General features: G+C 51.6%; 1 long non-coding RNA gene across 1 annotated transcript; it reads right to left on the bottom strand.

Moving 5' to 3' along the window:
- Nucleotides 1–251: 251 nt before the first annotated feature.
- On the bottom strand, nt 252–7,724 carry LOC123278300 (uncharacterized). Its single transcript, XR_006515637.2, has 3 exons — nt 7,488–7,724; nt 6,051–6,163; nt 252–5,267 (listed from the first exon to the last, which is right to left on the bottom strand). It is a non-coding gene; the product is annotated as an uncharacterized lncRNA (long non-coding RNA).
- Nucleotides 7,725–19,257: the final 11,533 nt, after the last annotated feature.

Raw genomic sequence — 19,257 nt, 5'->3', positions numbered from 1 at the left:
GTAAGCTGTAAAGTACTGTAAAATTGCATTGTACTCATCTTTGTATATGTTCTCATTGAATGTACGGCAGGTGCCCAATAAGAGCATGTTTAGCCAACAATAATAAGATAATTTGCTAGTGTTCTGCTAATTATCCCATCCAGCAGAGGCCCAGAAGGGTGAACAATTGCCAAACGTGACACATCGAAAGGGGCGGCTAGGAGCAAGGATTGCACAAAAGACTTTAACACATGGAGTTTTTATAATCAGCTTAATATTTTGTTTCCTTGGGGTAGGAATACAATAAAGTAAGTATTAAATTGTTTTGCCAAGAAGACAAAGTAGCAGATATTCTTACCCTGTAAACACTGCAGAGGGAAGGACATCTCCAAGCCAACCTGTGTTGGCACTGTGGCCTGCAAGGCAGGCATCACCTGTCCATGCCTCTGTCTGCTGCACTACGGGACACCAGGAGCTCTTGCGGACACAGACTTGGTTGTATCTACCCTTGCATTCCCACCACACAGGGCCCAGCTCACAGTAGGTGTTGAATAACCATTTGGTGAATTAATGAGTAAAAGGGGAAATTTGGCTGATATGCTACTATGTGTTAGAAAAGTTTCTATATTGTCAGAGTACATATTTGAGATTCAAAACTGGGTAGAAATGTGAAATTCCTTATTTAGAACAAAAATGGAACAAGTCAGCAAAAACAGAACTGGTGAAAAAGCTAGTTCCTGGAGCCTGGGAGGCCTTCCAGACGAGATACTCGGCAGCTTCTCTCAGTGGGGACCAGCCGAATGGTGTGGAGGGCAGACTGGAGCCAGGAACGGGCTTCCTCTTTCTAGCTTTACCACTAATTCTCTGTGTGGCCTCCTCTTTGTTCCTTAGCTGCTTCATTTTACAATGAAACAACTGGAATAAAGGAACAATATTTTCCTAGTAAGCAAATTCTGTGGTTTCTAGAGACAAGGAATCCTCAGCTTTGGGGAATAAATAGCCTGTTCCACGGTCAGAAGCTCTGGGTGTTTGGAGAAGGCAAGTGAGTGTTGCAAACACCTTTCGTTCTTATATTTAAATCATGAGCAGGGCAGGAAGATATGGGAGCAGAGATTTCTTCCCCTGCAAATGTCTGGGGAGAAGCCTGTTCCTGGGTGGTGGACAGAGTAGCCACAGCCCTTTCTCCTTGGTGCCTGGAAGAGGGCGTCTGCCCAGCCAGCTCTGTGGTGGGGTGAGGCACAGAGAGAATTGGTGGAGGAGGAGTTAAGTACGAGTTCATTTGGATTCTGGAGTCCAAGTCCTGCTGAGTTTCCAGTTGTAGGTGTCTGCTGGAAAAACGTAGCTGGGAGCCAGGTGACACATCTGTGTGTGTTTGTTTTCAATGTTACCAGAGAAACAAGAGGGAAAAATAAAAAAATGAAGTTTCCACAAAAATCCAAACTGACTTCAAAAACGTCTGTGTGCATGGAGCAAGGAGAAACACTCAGCCTGGGCTCCAATAACGGTGCCCTCTGTCCTGCCTCGGCGGCCCCCACCCCACCCACACCCAAGTGCGTGTACCCTCATCCACAAGAAGTGGAAGAGCAAGTTGGTTTTTCCACGCGGGAACGGGCTGCCCCCATCTCAGGGCTGGGAGTGGTGCCACCACACAAAGTGACTCTCAGCCAGGGTCAAGAGAAACACACTGCTCTGACTGTTAGCATCAGATTACTGAGCGGATTTACTAAAACCACCCGACCACAGGGAGACACTGGTCTGCATTATGAAGTGGTTATAAATAGGAGGGGAGGGATTGCTATTAGCAATTAAACATCAAGAATCAGGGGACCGGAAAGGAGGAGGCTGTGAACTTCAAGCAAAGGCAGAGAGCCAAATGTGACAGGGTGGTGGGGCTGTAACTCATCCCACAGGACCTGACATCAGCCCTTGTGCAACTTCAGGTCTTTCCAGAGTAGACGAGGTGCCAGGCACTGCCAATCCCTCTTCACGGCATGAATGGGACGGGACCAGTCTCCTTCGAACCAGGCCCGGGAGGAAAGGACAGTGCACATGCAGGGTGCCCGGAGAGCATGCCAGTGGGCGGATCTTAGCCCTGCTGCTAGCTGGTCACTCTGGGCAGCCACTGGGCTCTTGCTTGTCCCTGAAGTGGCTTGTCGCCCGCTCTGGGCCTCAGCAGGTACATCTCCATCGCTCCTGCACAGCTATCAGCACCATCGCGATGCCTTCCAGGGGAGCGCTCCTCAGAGAGCGGGCGCAGGCCTGGCCTCGAGGCCCTTACCATGGAGGCAGTCAGCCTAGGCCACCCCCTTCCTTCTCTCCTTCCTTCCTTCAGATAAAATTCATCATTGTAACCATGTTAGCGTCCAATTCATTGGCATCTCGTACAATCAGAATGTTGCGCAGCCGTCACCTCGATCTTGTTCCAGAACATTCTCGTCCCCCCAGGGGAAAGCGCGCGCCCGTGAGCAGCAGCTCCCTTTGCCATACTCCCTGCCCAGCCGCCGGCGATCACCGATCCGCTTTCCATCTCTACTGACGGGCCGACGCCGGGCAGTTCCTGTAAACGGAACCCCACACGCCGTGACTTTCTGCGTCTGGACGCTCACCGAGCGTAGTCTGAAGCGTCTCCGCCGGTGCAGCAGCACCAGGACGTCCCTCCTTTCCGCGCCTGAATGACACCGCCGCTCGGACACACCACGCTTCCTCGTCCGCCCGCCGCGCGTCCTCGCCTGGGCTGCTGGGAGCGCGCTGCGGCGACGCCGTCCTTCAGAGCGACGAGAAATCAGCCTCACCGTCCCCGCCAACGCTGGGAGGGAAGCGGAGCAGGGAGGACGCCTCCCCGACACGCGCCCAGGCAGGGCGGGCAGGGCCCTCGCACCCGCCGCAGCGTCCCCACCAGCTGGAATCCCAGGCTCCAAGGCCTACACGCTTCCCGGGACTTCCGGTCCCAGTCCACGTGACTTCCAGGGGGCAGGACTTCCTGCCCCAAGACTGGGCAGTCCGGGCTAGTGGAGCCCGCCCTGGGGCCCACGTGACTTCCGGGGCGGGACTTCCTCTGCCGCTGCGGTGACCAGCACAGGCCTGGGCTTCCGGAATGCGGTGAGGAGACTGTGGCTCCTCTTCCGGTGCGAGGCACGGCCTCGTCGTGGGCGTGTTTGGGGTCGGAGGCCACCGGCGGCCGTAAGCTGGGTGGTGGGCGAGTCCCAGGCCGGACCCCAGCCCGCCTCTCGGTGGTCCTGGCGCCCCCGGGCCGGCTGCTGGTGCGTCTCCAGGGCCTGGGCTTGGCCTTGAGGAGCTGACGGCCGAAGCTCCGGGGTGCTGCCGGGCACGTGGTCGCTCCTCCCACAGCTGACTCACGACAGAAGCCACAGCCCAGCCGCTAGGGGCTCCTGCGCTTGTAGCGTTGGCGCCCTAGGCCCCCTGTTCTCCATCTACGTTTCCTCCTTCGCGCTTGAAGTGCGGGCCGGGAGCGCCGGGAAGGCGCGGAGGGAAGGCCGCCGGGCTCCCCCGCCGGAGCTGCCCCGTGGACTTCGCGATCCTGCGAGGGTGATGCCGCCCTGATGCCGGTTCCCTGCACTGAACCCGGCACGTGGGCTTAAAACAGAGCAGTGGTTCCCTGCTCCCTGGCCCCAGCACCCACTGTCGCGTGGAGATGTGGAGACCAGCGGCCAAGGTCACCACCTGGGTTCTGTATCATCACCTCCCCCAAGGAGCTCTGGGCTGGTGGGAAGCTGCTGGCCGGCAGGGTCATGGGCTCCTCCTCTCTCCAAGAGTATCAAGGCCAAACACAGGCTGGTGGGAAGGCTCTGGCGAGGACGCCATGTGCTCCCCCTCCGCTACCTAAACCCCAAATAAAAACCCTCCCTTTTAGCTTTTCGGGGAGTTTGGGGTTTCAGCGTTAGCTGCCTCTTCTCCTTGCTCAGTGCTGTGCAATAATAAAGTCCTGCTTTCTCCCGCCACACCCAGTGTGAGAGATTTGCTTGCTGTGCAACAGTGGGCGAACTCATTTCAGCTCCCACATCAAGGGGCGGGGGCGGGGGTGGGGGTGGGGTGGGGGGCTGTCCTGACCAGAGGACCATGCCTGTTGACCAAGCAGGGTGGACTTGATTTGTCTGTGGGCTGTGGAGCTGAGTCGTCTGAGTTCACCCCTACCCCCCAGCTTCAAACCCAGTTCTCTGACCGTGAACCTTTCTGCCAGAACCAGAGTCTGTGCCAACTACAAGGAGGTGATGCCACAGCTGGGAGTTAAGGAAATTCTTCCTGGGTTGGAAAAAATGTGAGAGTGTCTTACAACAGCCGAAACAGGAATCATGTAGAGGGCCTACAGCGCTATGGGAAGGGAGAACGGGGGCTGGTGATGAGAGGTCCCCGCTGAGGCAGCATCTGTATTGATGGAGAGTTGTGTGGGTCAAGGGAGAGGGCAGGTCAAGCACAGCTCTGAGACTGAGCCTGGGGACTCTGGGATTATGGTGGAACCAGGACAGGACTCAGAAAGTCAGGAAGGAGGGAAAGCACTGGCATAAATGGAGAACATGAGGAGTGAGCTCTGCACCCCACAGCAGCCTGACTCTGAGAGTTGGTGACGTGGCCGGTGCTGGAACTTTTCCCATCAAAGGAGATGCTCTCCATTCCCCAGGGTGGTGCATGAGGTCCCACCTCCGTGATTTCCCTTATGTTCTTCTCAGTGTTTGAAATATCTTTCCCACCATCTTTATCTATCCAAATATCAACCACCTTTCAAGACCTGAACATGACTCCTGCCTGAAAACTTTTCCTGATACCATCCGTTTCTGTGGCCTCTGCAGCGCTGTGAGAGAAAGCACAGGGTTTGGCAAATGTGCATTCACAAAAGCTCAATAGACACACATTTTACAGTGAATTGAATTGCATCGATTTCCTTAGTGTTCCCACTGGGACAGGCCATCCCGTCCTTCTTGGATCAGAAGTGGAGACTTTCCACTGGAAATTCCCAGAGGAGCCAGGCAGCTGGTGGTGGGGGTGTGTGGGTTGTACCCCATCCAGAATGACTCACTGTGGCCACCCTGTGACCCATTTTCCGCTGTAAGCTTTGGCTGGGTGGATTCTAGTGATGCCTCACTTTTACCGTGGTCACCTCCTCACTGAAAAACCAATGCTAAATGAAGCAAGTTGGAACTTTACAATGACACTTTGAGGGTGGAAAAAACGAATTGGATGGGAAAAGGCAGGTCCCTCAGGACTGTGGCTTTACCTGGATTGCTTTTCTCCTCCAAAATACTTTCTGCCATATCTTCATAGAACCGCAAGCCCTATGACAAACAGGAAAAGGAGTCAGGGGTGGGGGGGATGACTTGCCCAACAGTAGGAGGACAGTGGGCCGTGAGTCCAGGGCTAGACCAACGTGCTCTTACTCCAAAGCAGTGCGGCTCCTGCCTCAGGGAAGTGAGGTGTTTCCTCTCCCGCAGGATCCAAAAATGAGTTCTTAAATGTGCTTTTTTTTTTTTTTTGAGGAAGATTAGTCCTGAGCTAACATCTGCCACAAATCTTCCTCTTTTCTTTTTTGCCGAGGAAGATTGGCTCTGAGCTAACATCCGTGCCTGTCTTCCTCTGCTTTATATGTAGGACACCGCCATAGCATGGCTTGATAAGTGGTGTGTAGGTGCACAGCTGGGATTTGAACCAGCGAGCCCTGGGCTGCTGAAGCAGAGCGTGCAAACAACTGGTGCGCCACTGGGCTTGCCCCAAATGTGACCAACTTTTAACGAATTCTTTTACCCATGTGACCTCTAACCTTCAGAGAGTTGCAGGATGAGCTGACTCGGCTCTCTGTGAGCCTGTTTGTGCCCTGGTGCATTTCACAGTGTGCTCTGTGGGCTTAAGTGGGGCCTGGGGAACTTGATTTTCAATTGAGCACCATCCAGCCCTCTCTTTAATTAGAAACACAGAGCAGGCTGTTAATTGTTCAAAATTTAGAGGGTGGTACATGCAACTCTGCCAAGTAAATACTGTGAATAACAACAACATTCCAATTTTTTTGAGATGGCCTAATGTGAGAAAAAGAACAAAAATGAGAGATAAAGGAACACACAAACCTGTCCACAGACACACTGAAGGATGGGGGCGCTCAGGCAGGCACTGACGTTCTAGCGTCCTTGAAGTTTCATGTTGGTGTGAAGGCTCTTTCCAGCAAAGATGCAAATAATCCCTGTTTGGTAGGAAGGATAGCTCTAAACATTATTATCTAACTGCTCTGTAGGACATATGCTTTCGTCTCTAACTCAGCACACTTGTTTCAGAAAGTTTTTCCTGATGGACCCACCATCCCTGCTCCTGAAGGCCCATCTGAACCAGCCCTGCCATCTCCCTGGTTCCTTGTGAAGGAGCTGAAGAGAATCTCTGCCACGTCTTCATCCTATGTTTGTGTGAGAGGTGTGTTTTTAATTTTTTGAAGTTGTACTTTGACACTGAAGACGTGCAAGTCCCCGTAGGGCCTTTCCAGCTGTAGATGAAAGTCATGATGCCACGTCACTTGCCGCATGAGTCATGGGAACTCCAGACCAGTCTGTGGCAGACATGAGCCCTATGTGCTCTCACTTGGATGTGTTCTAGGCGCACAGACACCTATCCAGGCCATGACGACGGGTCAGACCTCACCCTCTGGGTAAGCAAGGAAAGCCCAGCCCAGCCCAGGAAAGCCTTATTCTTTCTAGAAAGGAAAGTGGTTCTAGGCACGTCTGAGTTTCCTGAGGTGAGGTGAGGAATAAAGCTTGAGAGCATACAATTTAATGCCGTCTTTCCTTCCTTCCTCCTCCCTGCCTTCCGCTAAGCATCCAGCATGGTGAAGAGTCCTAGCTCTCCTTGGCTTGTAGTCTAGGTGACAGAACTAGGAGATAAAGACTGAACGTTTTTTCTTTAATCTTTAATATGTTAATAAAGGGGGAAATTATTGTTTTCCAAATTGGCTGCACTTTAGCTGATAGCTTAAAAAGGATGGGAGATTTCCTGTTAGGGGAAGACCCTCCCTGGTTGTTTGGGTTCTGGGAGGAGAGCTCCTGCCCCTTCTGCGCCCTCCCCTGGTCTGGGTGGAAGTGGACTGTGGCAAGGGAGAGGTGGGTTTCATGGAAGGTCAAACAACAGGAGTGCTTAGCAGCCCCTGAGGGACCGGGGTTCTTGGAGAAAAGAGGTGGGAAGAAGATTTCTGGGCGTGAAGAAGATGCAGGGCTAGGGCCTCGAGCAGCATGCATGGCGGAGCCCAAGGGCCATTGACATGGGCCTGGGTGCTGGCTTCCGGGGTGTGCTGTACTTCCTGCTGGTCTCCAGAAGCCCAGGACCATCATGGTCACCCCAGCCTCAGCCAAGGGTGTGCTCCTGGGCTGGGTTCACACCTGGGCTGAGGCAGTGACCAGCCTGGGGGGCTCCCCACCCTTCACCACCTGCCCCTCCCCAGAGTGGGCAGGGTGGTTCCCGCCCCAATGAGAGCAGTAGACATTAAGTAAACAGAGCAAACTAGGCAATAAGGCTAACTGTACCAGGCCCCATGGTGGCATCGATCCCCACCAGGCACGTGTTCCATGTATAATGGGAGTCCATGATGTGTGCCAGGGAGGAGCAGAGCCGCAGGCAGACCTCCTGGTGGGCGGTGGGCCCTTCCCCTGGCCACCCCGTCAGCAGTGCTGTGGTCTGTTTGGTCACAGTCACCGTGGAGCCCCTTCTGCTACCAGCTCCAGCCTCTTCCTCTGCCTGCTCTTGAGAGAAGCTCTGTGATGCTGTCTTTCATTTAAGTTTTCCCATCTGTGTGACCAAACTGGGAAGACCAAATTCTAACCATAAATGGAAACATTTTGAAGGGGCCACAGACAACTGCCAAATGACTTGGGAGATGACTAAGCAGCCAGAGGAGGGAAAGACACTCGTGGTCCAGAAGTCTGGCTCTCTCCTCGGAGGGCTGCTGGACAGGGCGCAGAAGGACAGTGTGAAATCCATGAACATGACACCATGGCAGGAATTTACTCACTAGATTTCTCAGAGGGAAAGGTTTCCCAGGGAGCCTTCTAGTCAAAGGCTAAACTGGAAGATTCTCAGTTGGTAAAAGGAAATCTTGAGTTTGACCTCCTTAAAGCCAGTTGGATGTTAATGAAAAAGGATTTTCTTTTTCAAAGTTGGGACTGAGTGATGTTGGCAAAGATCAAAGTGTAGCTGTTTCTACACAGACGTGCACATGGTGTGTTTATGCATTCCACAAAACAGTCAAGCGTCACCAGATTTGGTCAACTTGATGGAAAACAGGCAGGAGAAATAATTAGTGTTTTCTTAAAAAAGTTTTTAATCCATTGCAATGTGGACTTATTTCTTTTAGTTTAAAAATGGTATTTTCTTTCTCTTTTTTCTTTCCCATTTCTCCCAGTTTTCTGTCTAGAATTGTACAATGCTGCGGCACAGCACGATGAGGTCGCTGATGGCTGAGTGTGGAGAATCGCTAGGGAGAGGGGAAGCTGAGACCACAGCTAACTCCTGACGTGCCCGGAGCTCCCGGGCTCTCCAGCTGGTGCCTATCAGACCAGTGAGAGGACAGGGGGCCTGAGGGTGGCTATCCACAACCGCCAGGGGCCACCAGGGAGGTACCTAGAGCTGGTCTTCTTGGCAATGAGCTGCGGCATTGCCTGTGCCCCTGAGGACCACTGAGGCATCTCAGAGTATCATGCCCATCAGAGAATCAAGTGGAAGTTCAGGAAGGGACACAGCACCCCTGGTTCTCACCCTGCCTTGGTGACAGAGACCCCAACCCAGCGAGGCAGGTGGTGCTGAGCTACACAGGTCATGAGTGGCAGGTCTGGGACCTGAACTCAGGCCTGAGGTTAGTTCACCCACCTCTGGGGCACACAGCTACACCCTCTTTGCCAGCTGGGTTCCGGCCATGGATGGAGGTGGAAGTGATGGTGCCACTTCCAGGCCCAGCCCATGAACGACCTCCGTGAGATCTTCTGCACCTTCTCTTTCCTTTCACCTGCCTGGGTGCAGAGGGCGCCAGTGATGGACCCCACGGCACTAGGGGGGCAGAACCATCGAGTGGAAGGATCCTGGCTCCCTGAACGACCAGGTGGATCGAAGCCCGTCCGCTGCCACTTTGCTCTGGGCCGTGGCAGGAGCAGCAGCAAACCTGCCGGTGTGGAGCTGCTGAGCTACAACACTGAGCTTTCCCCAGCCACCTCGAGAGGTCCCTCCACTATCCCACACTGCCGTCCATGTCCTGAACTTGGCCGAGTCCTGAGCACAGGCCTAGTGAGGATCGGTGCCATGTAGGACGCACAAGAGGATGTCAAATTTGAAGTTTCAACTGTGGGATAAAGATGCACTAGATGAGAAGCTCTCAAGTGAAGGTCCAGACCACCAAGCAGAAGTCTTGCTCGGTGACTGAGACCCAGTTAGAAGTGCTGTCTGTGATGGGGCCGGAGTGGAGAGTGGAGGGTTTGTGAAGCGGTGTCTCTGGAGGGGGCTGCTGCTGGTGCCCTCACTTCCAGTCTGCTTGGTGGGGGGCCGGCCAGACCCTCAGCCTGAGGCCTTTCTCTTTTGTTGGTGACTGACAGGGAGCTGGGCCTGCCGGGCTCTGCAGGAAGGCGAGGAGGCCTGTGCAGGGCGGGGAGAAGGCAAAGGCTGTGCTGGGGGACAGATCATATTCCATTCAGAGGAGGGACAGTGGGAAGGGATGTGTTTCGGAGAGATGTGGGCCTCGTGGGAGAGGAATCTGGTGGATCCCTTTGAAGTCCTGCTAAAGGGGGCCCCTGGGACAGGGAAGGACTCCAGCAGAGAGGACCCTGGGACAGGCTGACCTCCGGGGCTGGAGGAATCTGGTTGGCCGAGGGGAAAGTGTGTCATCTCATCGAAGGATGCAGATCAGAAGGGCCCATGCGCCTGGGGCTGGGCACTGAGACCAGAACTGACCCCATAAACTCCACACGCAGCTCTCCTGTGGGATGCCACGCTAATACATGGATCCAACTGGATTTCTATATACTAGCAATGAAAATTAAAAAACCTTGTCATTCACAATGGCACCAAAGAATACGTATTACTTAGGGACAAGTCTAAGAAAATAGGTGCAGGACCAATACACTGAAAACTAAGAATCATTGCTGAGAATGAAAGGAGACTTAAAAAGTAGAGAAATACCACACTCACGGACAGGAGACTTGGCGCTATTAAGCTCGTTTTCCCAAATTGATCTTTAGATTTAATGTGATGTCAATAGATCCCATGAGGCCTTTGTGTAGACATTGAAAAGCTGATTCTAAAATTTATATAGAAATTCAGGGGCCGGCCCTGCGGCGAAGTGATTAAGTTCGTGTGCTCCGCTTTGGTGGCCCAGGGTTTCGCGGTTCGGATCCTGGCACCATGCTGAGGTGGCGTCCCACATGCCACAGCTAGAAAGACCCACAACTAAGATATATAACTATGTACTGGGGGGCTTTGGGGAGAAGAAAGAAAAAAAGAGGAAGATTGGCAACAGATGTTAGCTCAGGGTCAATCTTTAAAAAAAAAGAAGAGAAATTCAAAGGGTTTCAAATAAACAAAATGTTCTTTAAAAAAAGAACAAAGTTGGAGGTTTAAAACCATTTGACTTTAAGACTTACTATAAGCTACAATAATAAGACTGAGGTATTGGTGTAAGTACATATAGATGCATATGTGATATGCTAATATATTTAACATATGTAATATATATTATATATAACAGTTAATATAAGTAGTTAATTTAATGCAAAATAAAACCTCAGTGGGACACCAGTACACACTCACAAGAAGGTCTATCGTAAAATGACTAACTGTGAGCCAGCCCTGATGCTCTAGTGGTTAAAGTTCGGTGCACTGTGCTTTGGCGGCCCAGGTTCATTTCCCAGTTGTAGAACCACACCGCCCGTCTGTCAGCAGCCATGTTGCAGCAGCAGCTCACATAGAAAAACTAGAAGGACTTCCAACTAGGATACACAACCATGCACTGGGGCTTTGGGGAGAAAAAAAAAAGACTGACCATACTGTGAGGTCGTGGAGCACCTGGGACGCTCGCACGCTGACGGCGGGAGTTTGAAGTGGCACACCCACCTGGAGAACCGACAGTTTTCCATAAAGTGAAATTTACACTTACCTGACGACCCAGTCATTCCACTCTCGAGTATCTCCTCAAGATAAATAAAATCACACGTCCACACAAAGATTTGTACAAGGATGTTCGCAGCAGCTTTATTTGTAACAGTCAAAAAGTGGAAACAGCCCCAAGTCCATCAACAAGAGAGAGGGTAGCGTGGTCTACCCTCACCACAGATAATGCTCAGTTGTGAGATGACCAACGACTGACACAAGAAACAGCGTGAGGATTGCAAAACATTTTGCTGAGGGAAAGCAGTCAGACACCGAGGAGCGTGTGCTGTGTGCTTCCACACCTGTGAGGTCCTAGAACAGGCGATGCCATCTTCAGGGACCAGGAGGAGATGGGCAGAGGGCTGGGCGGGCGGAGACATGCACTACAAAGGGCACAGGCCTGGGGCGGCGGGGGGGGGGACTTGGTCTGTCCCTGAGCGTGGCGGTTACACGGCGTGTGCACTTGTACAAAGTCGTCAGACTGTCTGCGTAGTATGTGTACTCTTTTATGTGACTTGTGCCTCATAAGACTGATTGTAAAGGTCATGAAAAGGCACCCTCTTTGTACAGTACCATATGGTCCCTTTGTTCTTTGCCCCAGAGATGGCTGGAGGACCCGCCCATGAGAAGCGCTGATCTTGCAGCATCCGGGGGATTTGAGGGAGGCAAGCAGTCAGGACGGCCTCACATCTCCCGCCAGACGCACAGACCTCATTTTTCTGTAGGATGGTGGGGCTGAAGGGAAGGAGAGGCTGTGGAGTGAGGAATGGGATGACGCGGGATGTGGGAATCTGGTACCGGGTGGAAAAACGCCTAAACTTCTCACACCTTGGGAGAGAAGGGCAGGCATTTCCTTTTGAAAAAAGATGCTGAGCAAGACCTGGAAGCCCCTCACTCCGGGAGCCCCCGGTCCTGCAACTCCCACCTGCAGGCAGCCTGGACACAGGGGCCCCCTGCTGTGGGGCCGCCCCAGAGGACAGCCAACAAGGGCCCTGGACCTCAGCCGCTGGGGGCCAGGTTCTCCCACCTCTGGTCTCATTACCCTATTCTGCTCTCACGGATTTGGGAACTGCACAGAGCTTGTGTGTGTACATATCTGCCAATATTTAGGATATTAGAAATGAAAACAGGAATTTAAAAATATTTACTTATTGGTCCATTTCAAATCTACAAGGATAGACTCATTACACGCTAACATAAATAACGTGATTTTAATGAAAAGGCTATATTTTCAAAAAACAAAACCAGCTGTGAGAGGAGGGGCGCTGTGGTACGTTCTTACGAATCTTGAACGTCTGGAGAGAGCTGGGTTCTCACACCTGCTTCTACATCCAGACTGCGTGATAGGTTGTTTGGGGCTGACTCTGGGGAGGAAATGTGGCCTCACGCAGATGTGGAGTTGTGGGGAAGCATACCGAGAGGGTCTTTTCAGATAACTGGGGATATCCTTTGATATGACACCAACACCTAACAAAAGGTCATTTCTTAAAGGTTTGTTGCAGTGTGGGACCTGAAACCAAATCAACGGACTTTTTGTGCTCTGTCCATCTGTGAGAGAATGAGGATGAAGAAGACAAACAACACTGTGGTGTTATCATCAATCTAGGTTTGGCCTTACAGACCCTGAAAGGACCTCAGGAACCCTGCGGTCCCCAGACCACACTTTGAGAACCGCTGTGCTGTCATCAGGTGGGTGGGAATGCTCTCTGAGCAGACAGGACCTGTTGAAGGCTCGGGTGGGGCTGGAGAATACGTACTTTTACAAAACTCCCTGGGTGACTCTTGCGACCAGCTGGCTTAGGACTCACACTGGGGGAGCAGGCGGCCAAAGGTGGGGAGGGAAGAAAGCAGATAGTCACAGGGAGACGCTGGAGGCCTCTGCCTCCCCACAGCCAAGACAGGAGAGACGGCAAGTAAGGAGAAGGTGTGTCGTCACATCCCTGCCTGTCTGCCCTGCAGCCTCAGTCACTGTCACAGCGTGTCTCTGCTGAGCCAGAATTGGACCTAGCATGTTTCCTGAAGTAAGACCCTGGCAGTGACCAGACCACCCAGTGTTTATTCTCTCGCATAGCATTTCAGTTGCTCTGGAGCACCATCAGGGAGCTTGCAGATCCTGTCTTCCTGCTGTGTCACCCTCAATAAGTGACTTCCATCCTCACAGTCACCTCATGGACCATGATGACTGCTGGAGCTGCTTCCCCCACTTCTGTGTCCCAGGAGGGCAGCAAGAAACATCAGGAAGGGGGCAGAGGGAGCTCTTACCAGAAGAGTTGGCTTCCTCCGGGCGACCTCCCTGGATGTCCCCACACTTCCACTGATAGCTCATGGGCATGCCTAGCTGCAAGAGGGGCTGGTACGTGTTGTCTTTCAGGTGGCACATTGCTGCCCTGAGCACCAAGGAGGAAGAGGAGGGTGGGTGTGGGGTAAGCAGCGAGCAGACTCAGCCACAGCCTCACCCCATCCTTCCTCTGCCCGGTCAGATGACGAGGCCCTTAGACCCCTGCTCCCAGCCCCACCAGGGAGCCCCGGGGCCCCCTTTCACCTGCCCCCAACTCCTGATTCTGTACTCCCTTTGTGGGACACAGATAACCAGGTTGCCCTCCTCTTACTCTAGGGCCTGTCCGGAGCCCCCAGAGCTCCCTGTGAGACCTCCCTCGGTGTCGGCTGTCTGGAAGGGTCGTGGGCCCGAACCCCTGGCCTCCTGGACATTTTGAAGGTGAGCTAGCACCCACCTCCCATGTCCCCAGGCTCCCAGCGCCCCACACAGCCCCCACAGTGGAAGGCCGACCCCTGAGCTCCATTTTGCAGGTGAAGAATGAAAGAGAGAGGATGGGGAGAGGGTGAGGCACCGAAAGTCACGCCATGACTCCCGGGGCTGCGGAGCACCACAGGGCGGGGCCTGGTGGGCCCAGGGGGTCTGGGTGTGGGTCTCTGCGACTTACGGATGCTGGGCTACATCGGGCTGTCCCCAAGGACCCTTGTGTAGCCGGGAGGATGGTAGCCTGCTGCATGTCCTGGTCCCTCGACACCGAGCTCACCAGCATGGCCTCTGAAGGGTCTGCAGGCCATGCACCCCAGCTGGCTCCCAGGTGGGTCCTTGAGTCCCCCCAGGTGCAGCACGCCTGGGGGAGAGGAACGCAGGGAGGGGGTGCTCAGGGCACAGGGGACACAGCTGTCCTTGCCCAGGGAGGGGCCGCAGGCCTCGCAGTTCAGGATGCACAGGCTCGGTGAGCCTCTAGAATGCTGGGCTCTGGTGGAGCTGCCAGGGGACTGCTCCTCAACTTTGCAGCCTGCTCACAGCGCCAGGTCCTCCTGGCCATCCGGAGCACACAGGAACTAGCCAGCCTGGGGAGCTGGCAGGCATGAGGGGCCCAGGGCCTCCCCCACTTCAGCCAGAGGGCTTATCTGTGTGTTGAACCTCTGCTGACCACCCACAGCACGTCGTCTCAGGGGGCATCAGTGTGAAATCGGGTGAGGATGATGGCGGCCCCACAGCCGTCTGCCCCGCTTTGACCCTCCCGCCTCCTCGGGCACAGCCGGGTACTCCCTCCTTCAGACCCTCGCTGGAACCAGGGCCAGCTCTGGCGCAGCGGCCTCCCCTGCTATCACCTGCTCTGTCCCTTCCTCAGCTCCACGCCTTGAAGCAAGTGGCTTCTGTGTGGGGCCGGAGTGGAGTGGCGTTTCCACTCTGCCTTCTGTCTCCTGAATACCCCAACCCTGGTCCACCTTGTTTCTGAAGCCTCCTCATCTGAAGGCTGATGAGAGAGGGGCACTCTGCAGACTCCTGAACCACCCCGTCAGCCATGTTCTGCATGAGCAGGCCGCTCCCACCTCTCAGTCCCTATGCCAGTGTGGGGAGCCCGACTGGGGGCTGGACCCCTCTGCCTGGACCTCCCCGTGACGTACACAGTCCCCTGTAAGGATACCCGGAGTGGCCCAGGGTAAGGCCACTGCTCCGGGCCTCACCTGACCTGGCCAAGCTTCGGGGAGCAAGGGGCAGAGAAAGACATCCTGCCAACTGTGTTTGGAGAGCCTGCCGGGGATGATGACCTTGGCACGCGTCCCCACCACTCCCCAGGACCCTCCCCTGTGAGCCCCTCCTGGTACGCTTGGGGGTTGACAGCAAGGGCCCTTGTCCAAAGGCACTTCTGTCCACTCTGTGAGCGTGCGTCTTGCCCTGAGAGCATTGCCTCTTCGTCCTGAGCAGGGGGCCAGGCCTTGAGCCCACTTTTCCAGGTCAACCACCCAGTGGATGTTGTGCATTAACCCTGAAGGAGATAAGGTTCCTGCTCGGTCACCAGCTCCGAGAGCCGGGGTCAGGGGTGCGCGTGTTGTCTGGGCAGGTTCCAGGAGTGCTGGGAGCTTGTCCTGCCCCGAGGAAGGGGGGTCCTCTCGTTGGCCTGTCCCCGGCAGCCTGGCTGTGGGACTTTAAATGCTGATTTGGACTCTCTGCCATCACCTGTTTTTAAAAAAATAACACGATCATCCATGTTGACCATTAGAAACTACTGCTTGCCAAACAAAACTGAACGCTTCCTCCTCAGAGACGGGCAGTCTCCAAGCACACATCTTGAATTAAGTGTTTTTCTGGCTGAAAAAGAATCTACATACTTGAAAATAGTAGAATGCCTGTGAGTAACAGATCTATAGGAAGAGTGAGAAGCAATAAATCCCCTCCCCAGTGGGAGGAAGCAGGAGATGATTGTGTGAAGAACAGATTTGATGAAATGTTTTTGGAGGAGACGGTTAAAATTTCTAATAAACTGAGAAACTGTCCATTGGAGTTCCATGTTTCAGCTTGCTCCCCAAATCCCCTGATAAATAGCTGCAAAAATAGGTCAAAGGGAAGAGGGTGAAGTTGGCTCCTCTGCTTATCGCTTTGTCTTTACGATTCCTCCTCTGACTTTCCTGCAGCATTGGCCTAGATTCCTCTGGATTGCGGACTCACAGATGTCGGGTTATGCAAGACTCATTCCCAATTTTGGGCAAAGGAAGTTACTCAAGGGGGTTTGGAAAGGAGCTTCCTTCGGCTGCCGGCCAGCTGGGCGTGGGCGGAGGCCCTGGGTGCCCTGGCTCCTGGTCTCTTGGGGTTGGGGACGAGGGAGGAAGGGCCCACGGCTGGTTTGGGAATGCCTCTCCCTGGGAATGTCTCTCTGGAGCCAGGAAGTCTTTCCAGAAGCCCCCAGCAGATTCCTCCCTCATTCCCTTGCCAGATGTGGGTCACACGCTCTCTCCAGAGCAGAGTCTGGCGAGGAGGACCTCATTGCCCCCCTGCCCCGCTCCCCCCCGCCCCCACTCTGGGGCTGTCCCTGCAGCTGAGCTGTGTGGGGGAAGGTGGACCACGGGGTAACACAGTCAGTTACGAGGAGAAGGAGGAGTGGATGGGGGCGGACAGACAAGCGTCGGCCGTAGCAATGGCTCTCAGACGGTCCTTGCTCTGGAGACTCCAGGGCAAGTCGCAGAGTCATCAGCAAGTCCCACAGGGGCTGGAATAATCGAGATAGTGGCTCTCAGTGGGGGTTCTCTCCGCCCTGGGGGCGTTTAGGAATGTAGGAGGGGCTTTTAGAGATCAACTCCACTGAGGTATAGTTTACAGACGGTAAGATGCACACATTTTAAGTGTACAGTTTGATGAATTTTGACTGATTTATATAAACATGGAACCATCACCCCAAAGGGATCCCTCATACCCTTTCGCAATAAATTGCCCCCACTCCTTACGATCACAGATTGGCATTTTGTAATTATAGATTAGTTTTACGTGTTGATTTCATACACGTGGAATAGGACAACATGCACCCTGCTGGCTTCTCCATAATGTTCTTGAGATGCATCCAGATTTAATCGTCAGTGTTCCATCCTGCGGGTGTGCCACAGTTTATCCATTATGAATGAAGCTGTTATAAACACTCACGCTCCAGCCTTTGTAAGGATGTGTTTTTGCATTTCTCGTGGGTAACTATGTAGAACGGAATGGCTGGGTCATGGAGTAAGTGCATGCCCAACTTTCTAAGAAATTGCCGTTTCCCCAGTGGCTGTGCTGTACCCCCCAGGTGTGTGTGAGTGACCCAGTCCCTCCACGTCCCACCGAGCTTTTGCTCCTGTCAGCCTTTTTACCTGTGGCCATGCTTGTGGTGTGCAGTGGTATCCAATCACAGTCTAATTTGCATTTCCCTGATGACTAATGACGCTAAGTATTGTTTCATGAACTCTCTTGCTGGTTGTGTATCTTCTTTTGTGAAGTGTCTGTTCTACTTGTTTGTCTTTTTAAAACTGTTTTGAAATAATTTTAGACTCACAGAGAATTTGCAAATATAGTACAGAGCTCCCATGCACCCTTCACGTGGTTTCCGCAGGATATTATCCTACAAACATTATCAAAATCAAAGCATATCAAAACCAGGGAATGGACATTGGTGCCAAACTGTTGATTACACTATGGACCTCTTGCTTGGGTTTCACAAACAACGTTTTTCTTTCTGTCTGTCTCTCCCCCAGCTCTTTTCTTTCTTTTTTCGTAGAGTTCCCAAAATTGTAGATTTGGTAACCATGACCACAGTCAGGATACAGAAATTTTTCATCACCCCAAAGAAACTCCCTCATGCTACCTCTTAATAGTCACACCCTTCCTCAAACCCTAACCCCTCGAAGCCACTAATCTGTTCTCTATCTATGCAATTTTGTTATTTCAAGAATATTATATAAATGGAACCATATAGTGTGCAATATTTTGAGGCTCACTTTTCTCCCTCAGCATAATGCATTTTGGACCCATGAATAATAATGTGTAATAGTTTGTTCCTTTTCATTGCTGAGTAGTATTCCATTGTATGGATGTACCACTGTTTATTTATCCATTCATCTGTTGAAGGACCTTGCATTTCTGGAATCATTCTGTTTTATTTGCTAACATTTTTTGATTTGTGCTTACATGATATATCTTTTCCATTCTGTTTACACTAACCTACCAATATTGTATTTGAAACGAGTTTCTTGTAGATAGTATATTGGTGGGCGATTTTTAAAAAGTTCTTTCTGATAATCCCTGTCTTTTAATTTAGACAACTTACATTTAAGGTAATTATATTAGTCCCTCCTTAGCTGTGGGGGATATGTTCCAAGACCTCTAGTAAGATGCCTGAAACTGTGGATAGTACTGAACCCTATATATACTATGTTTTTTCTTATACATATATACCTATGATAAATTTTAATTTATAAATTAAGCACAGTAAGAGATTAACAACAATAACCAATAATAAAATAGCACAATTATAACAATATACTGTAATAAAAGTTATCATAGATCTTAGCAAGCTCAGCATACGATTTTTTTCTTTCCTTATTAAAGTGGAGAACTTTCACCTTTTCAGTTAAGAGAAACCCTTTCAGTTTCTCTTTGACATATCTAAATTTCCAGCATCAGTACTCTTGCGCTTTGGACTCATTATTAAGTGAAATAAGGGTTACTTGAACACAAGCACTGTGATACTAGGATGGTGGCTCTGATAACCAAGATGGCCACTAAGTGACTAAGAGGAGGGGAGCATCTACAGTGTGGACATGCTGGACAAAGGGAAGACTCATGTCCTGCGTGGAACAAAGTGGGATGGCACAAGATTTCACCATGTTACTCAGAATGGCACGCAATTTAAAAGTTATGAATTATTTATTTCTGGAATTTTCCATTTAATATTTTCAGACCACTGTTGACTGAAGGTAACTGAAACCATGGAAAACAGAACCACAGATAAGGGAGGGACTATTGTATTAATATGTTTGGATTCAGGCCTACCATTTTATTATTTGTTTTTTGGATTTTTTTCTCCCTTCTGTTTTTTATTCTTCTGTTTCCTCATTCCTGCCTTTGTTTTGCCTATGTGAACATTTTTTAGTATTCTATTTTAATTTATCTATTGCATTGTTGAGTATATATCTTTGTAATTTTGTTTAGTAGTTTCCTGCAAGTATGAAATTATAATATGCATACTTAACCATTCAATCTAATTGGAATCAATATTTTACCATTTCAGGTGTTGTATAGAAATCCTACCACCATATAGGTTCCTGTACGCTCCATCCTTTATGTTACAGTGTTTTATGTTCAGCATCTACATATGCTGAAAACTCCTTGAGACAATATTGTGATATTTGCTTTTAATCATC

The sequence above is a fragment of the Equus asinus genome, chromosome 18, assembly GCF_041296235.1.
Source record: "Equus asinus isolate D_3611 breed Donkey chromosome 18, EquAss-T2T_v2, whole genome shotgun sequence".
NCBI lineage: Eukaryota > Metazoa > Chordata > Mammalia > Perissodactyla > Equidae > Equus > Equus asinus.
This window is presented reverse-complemented; position numbering and strand designations above follow the sequence as displayed.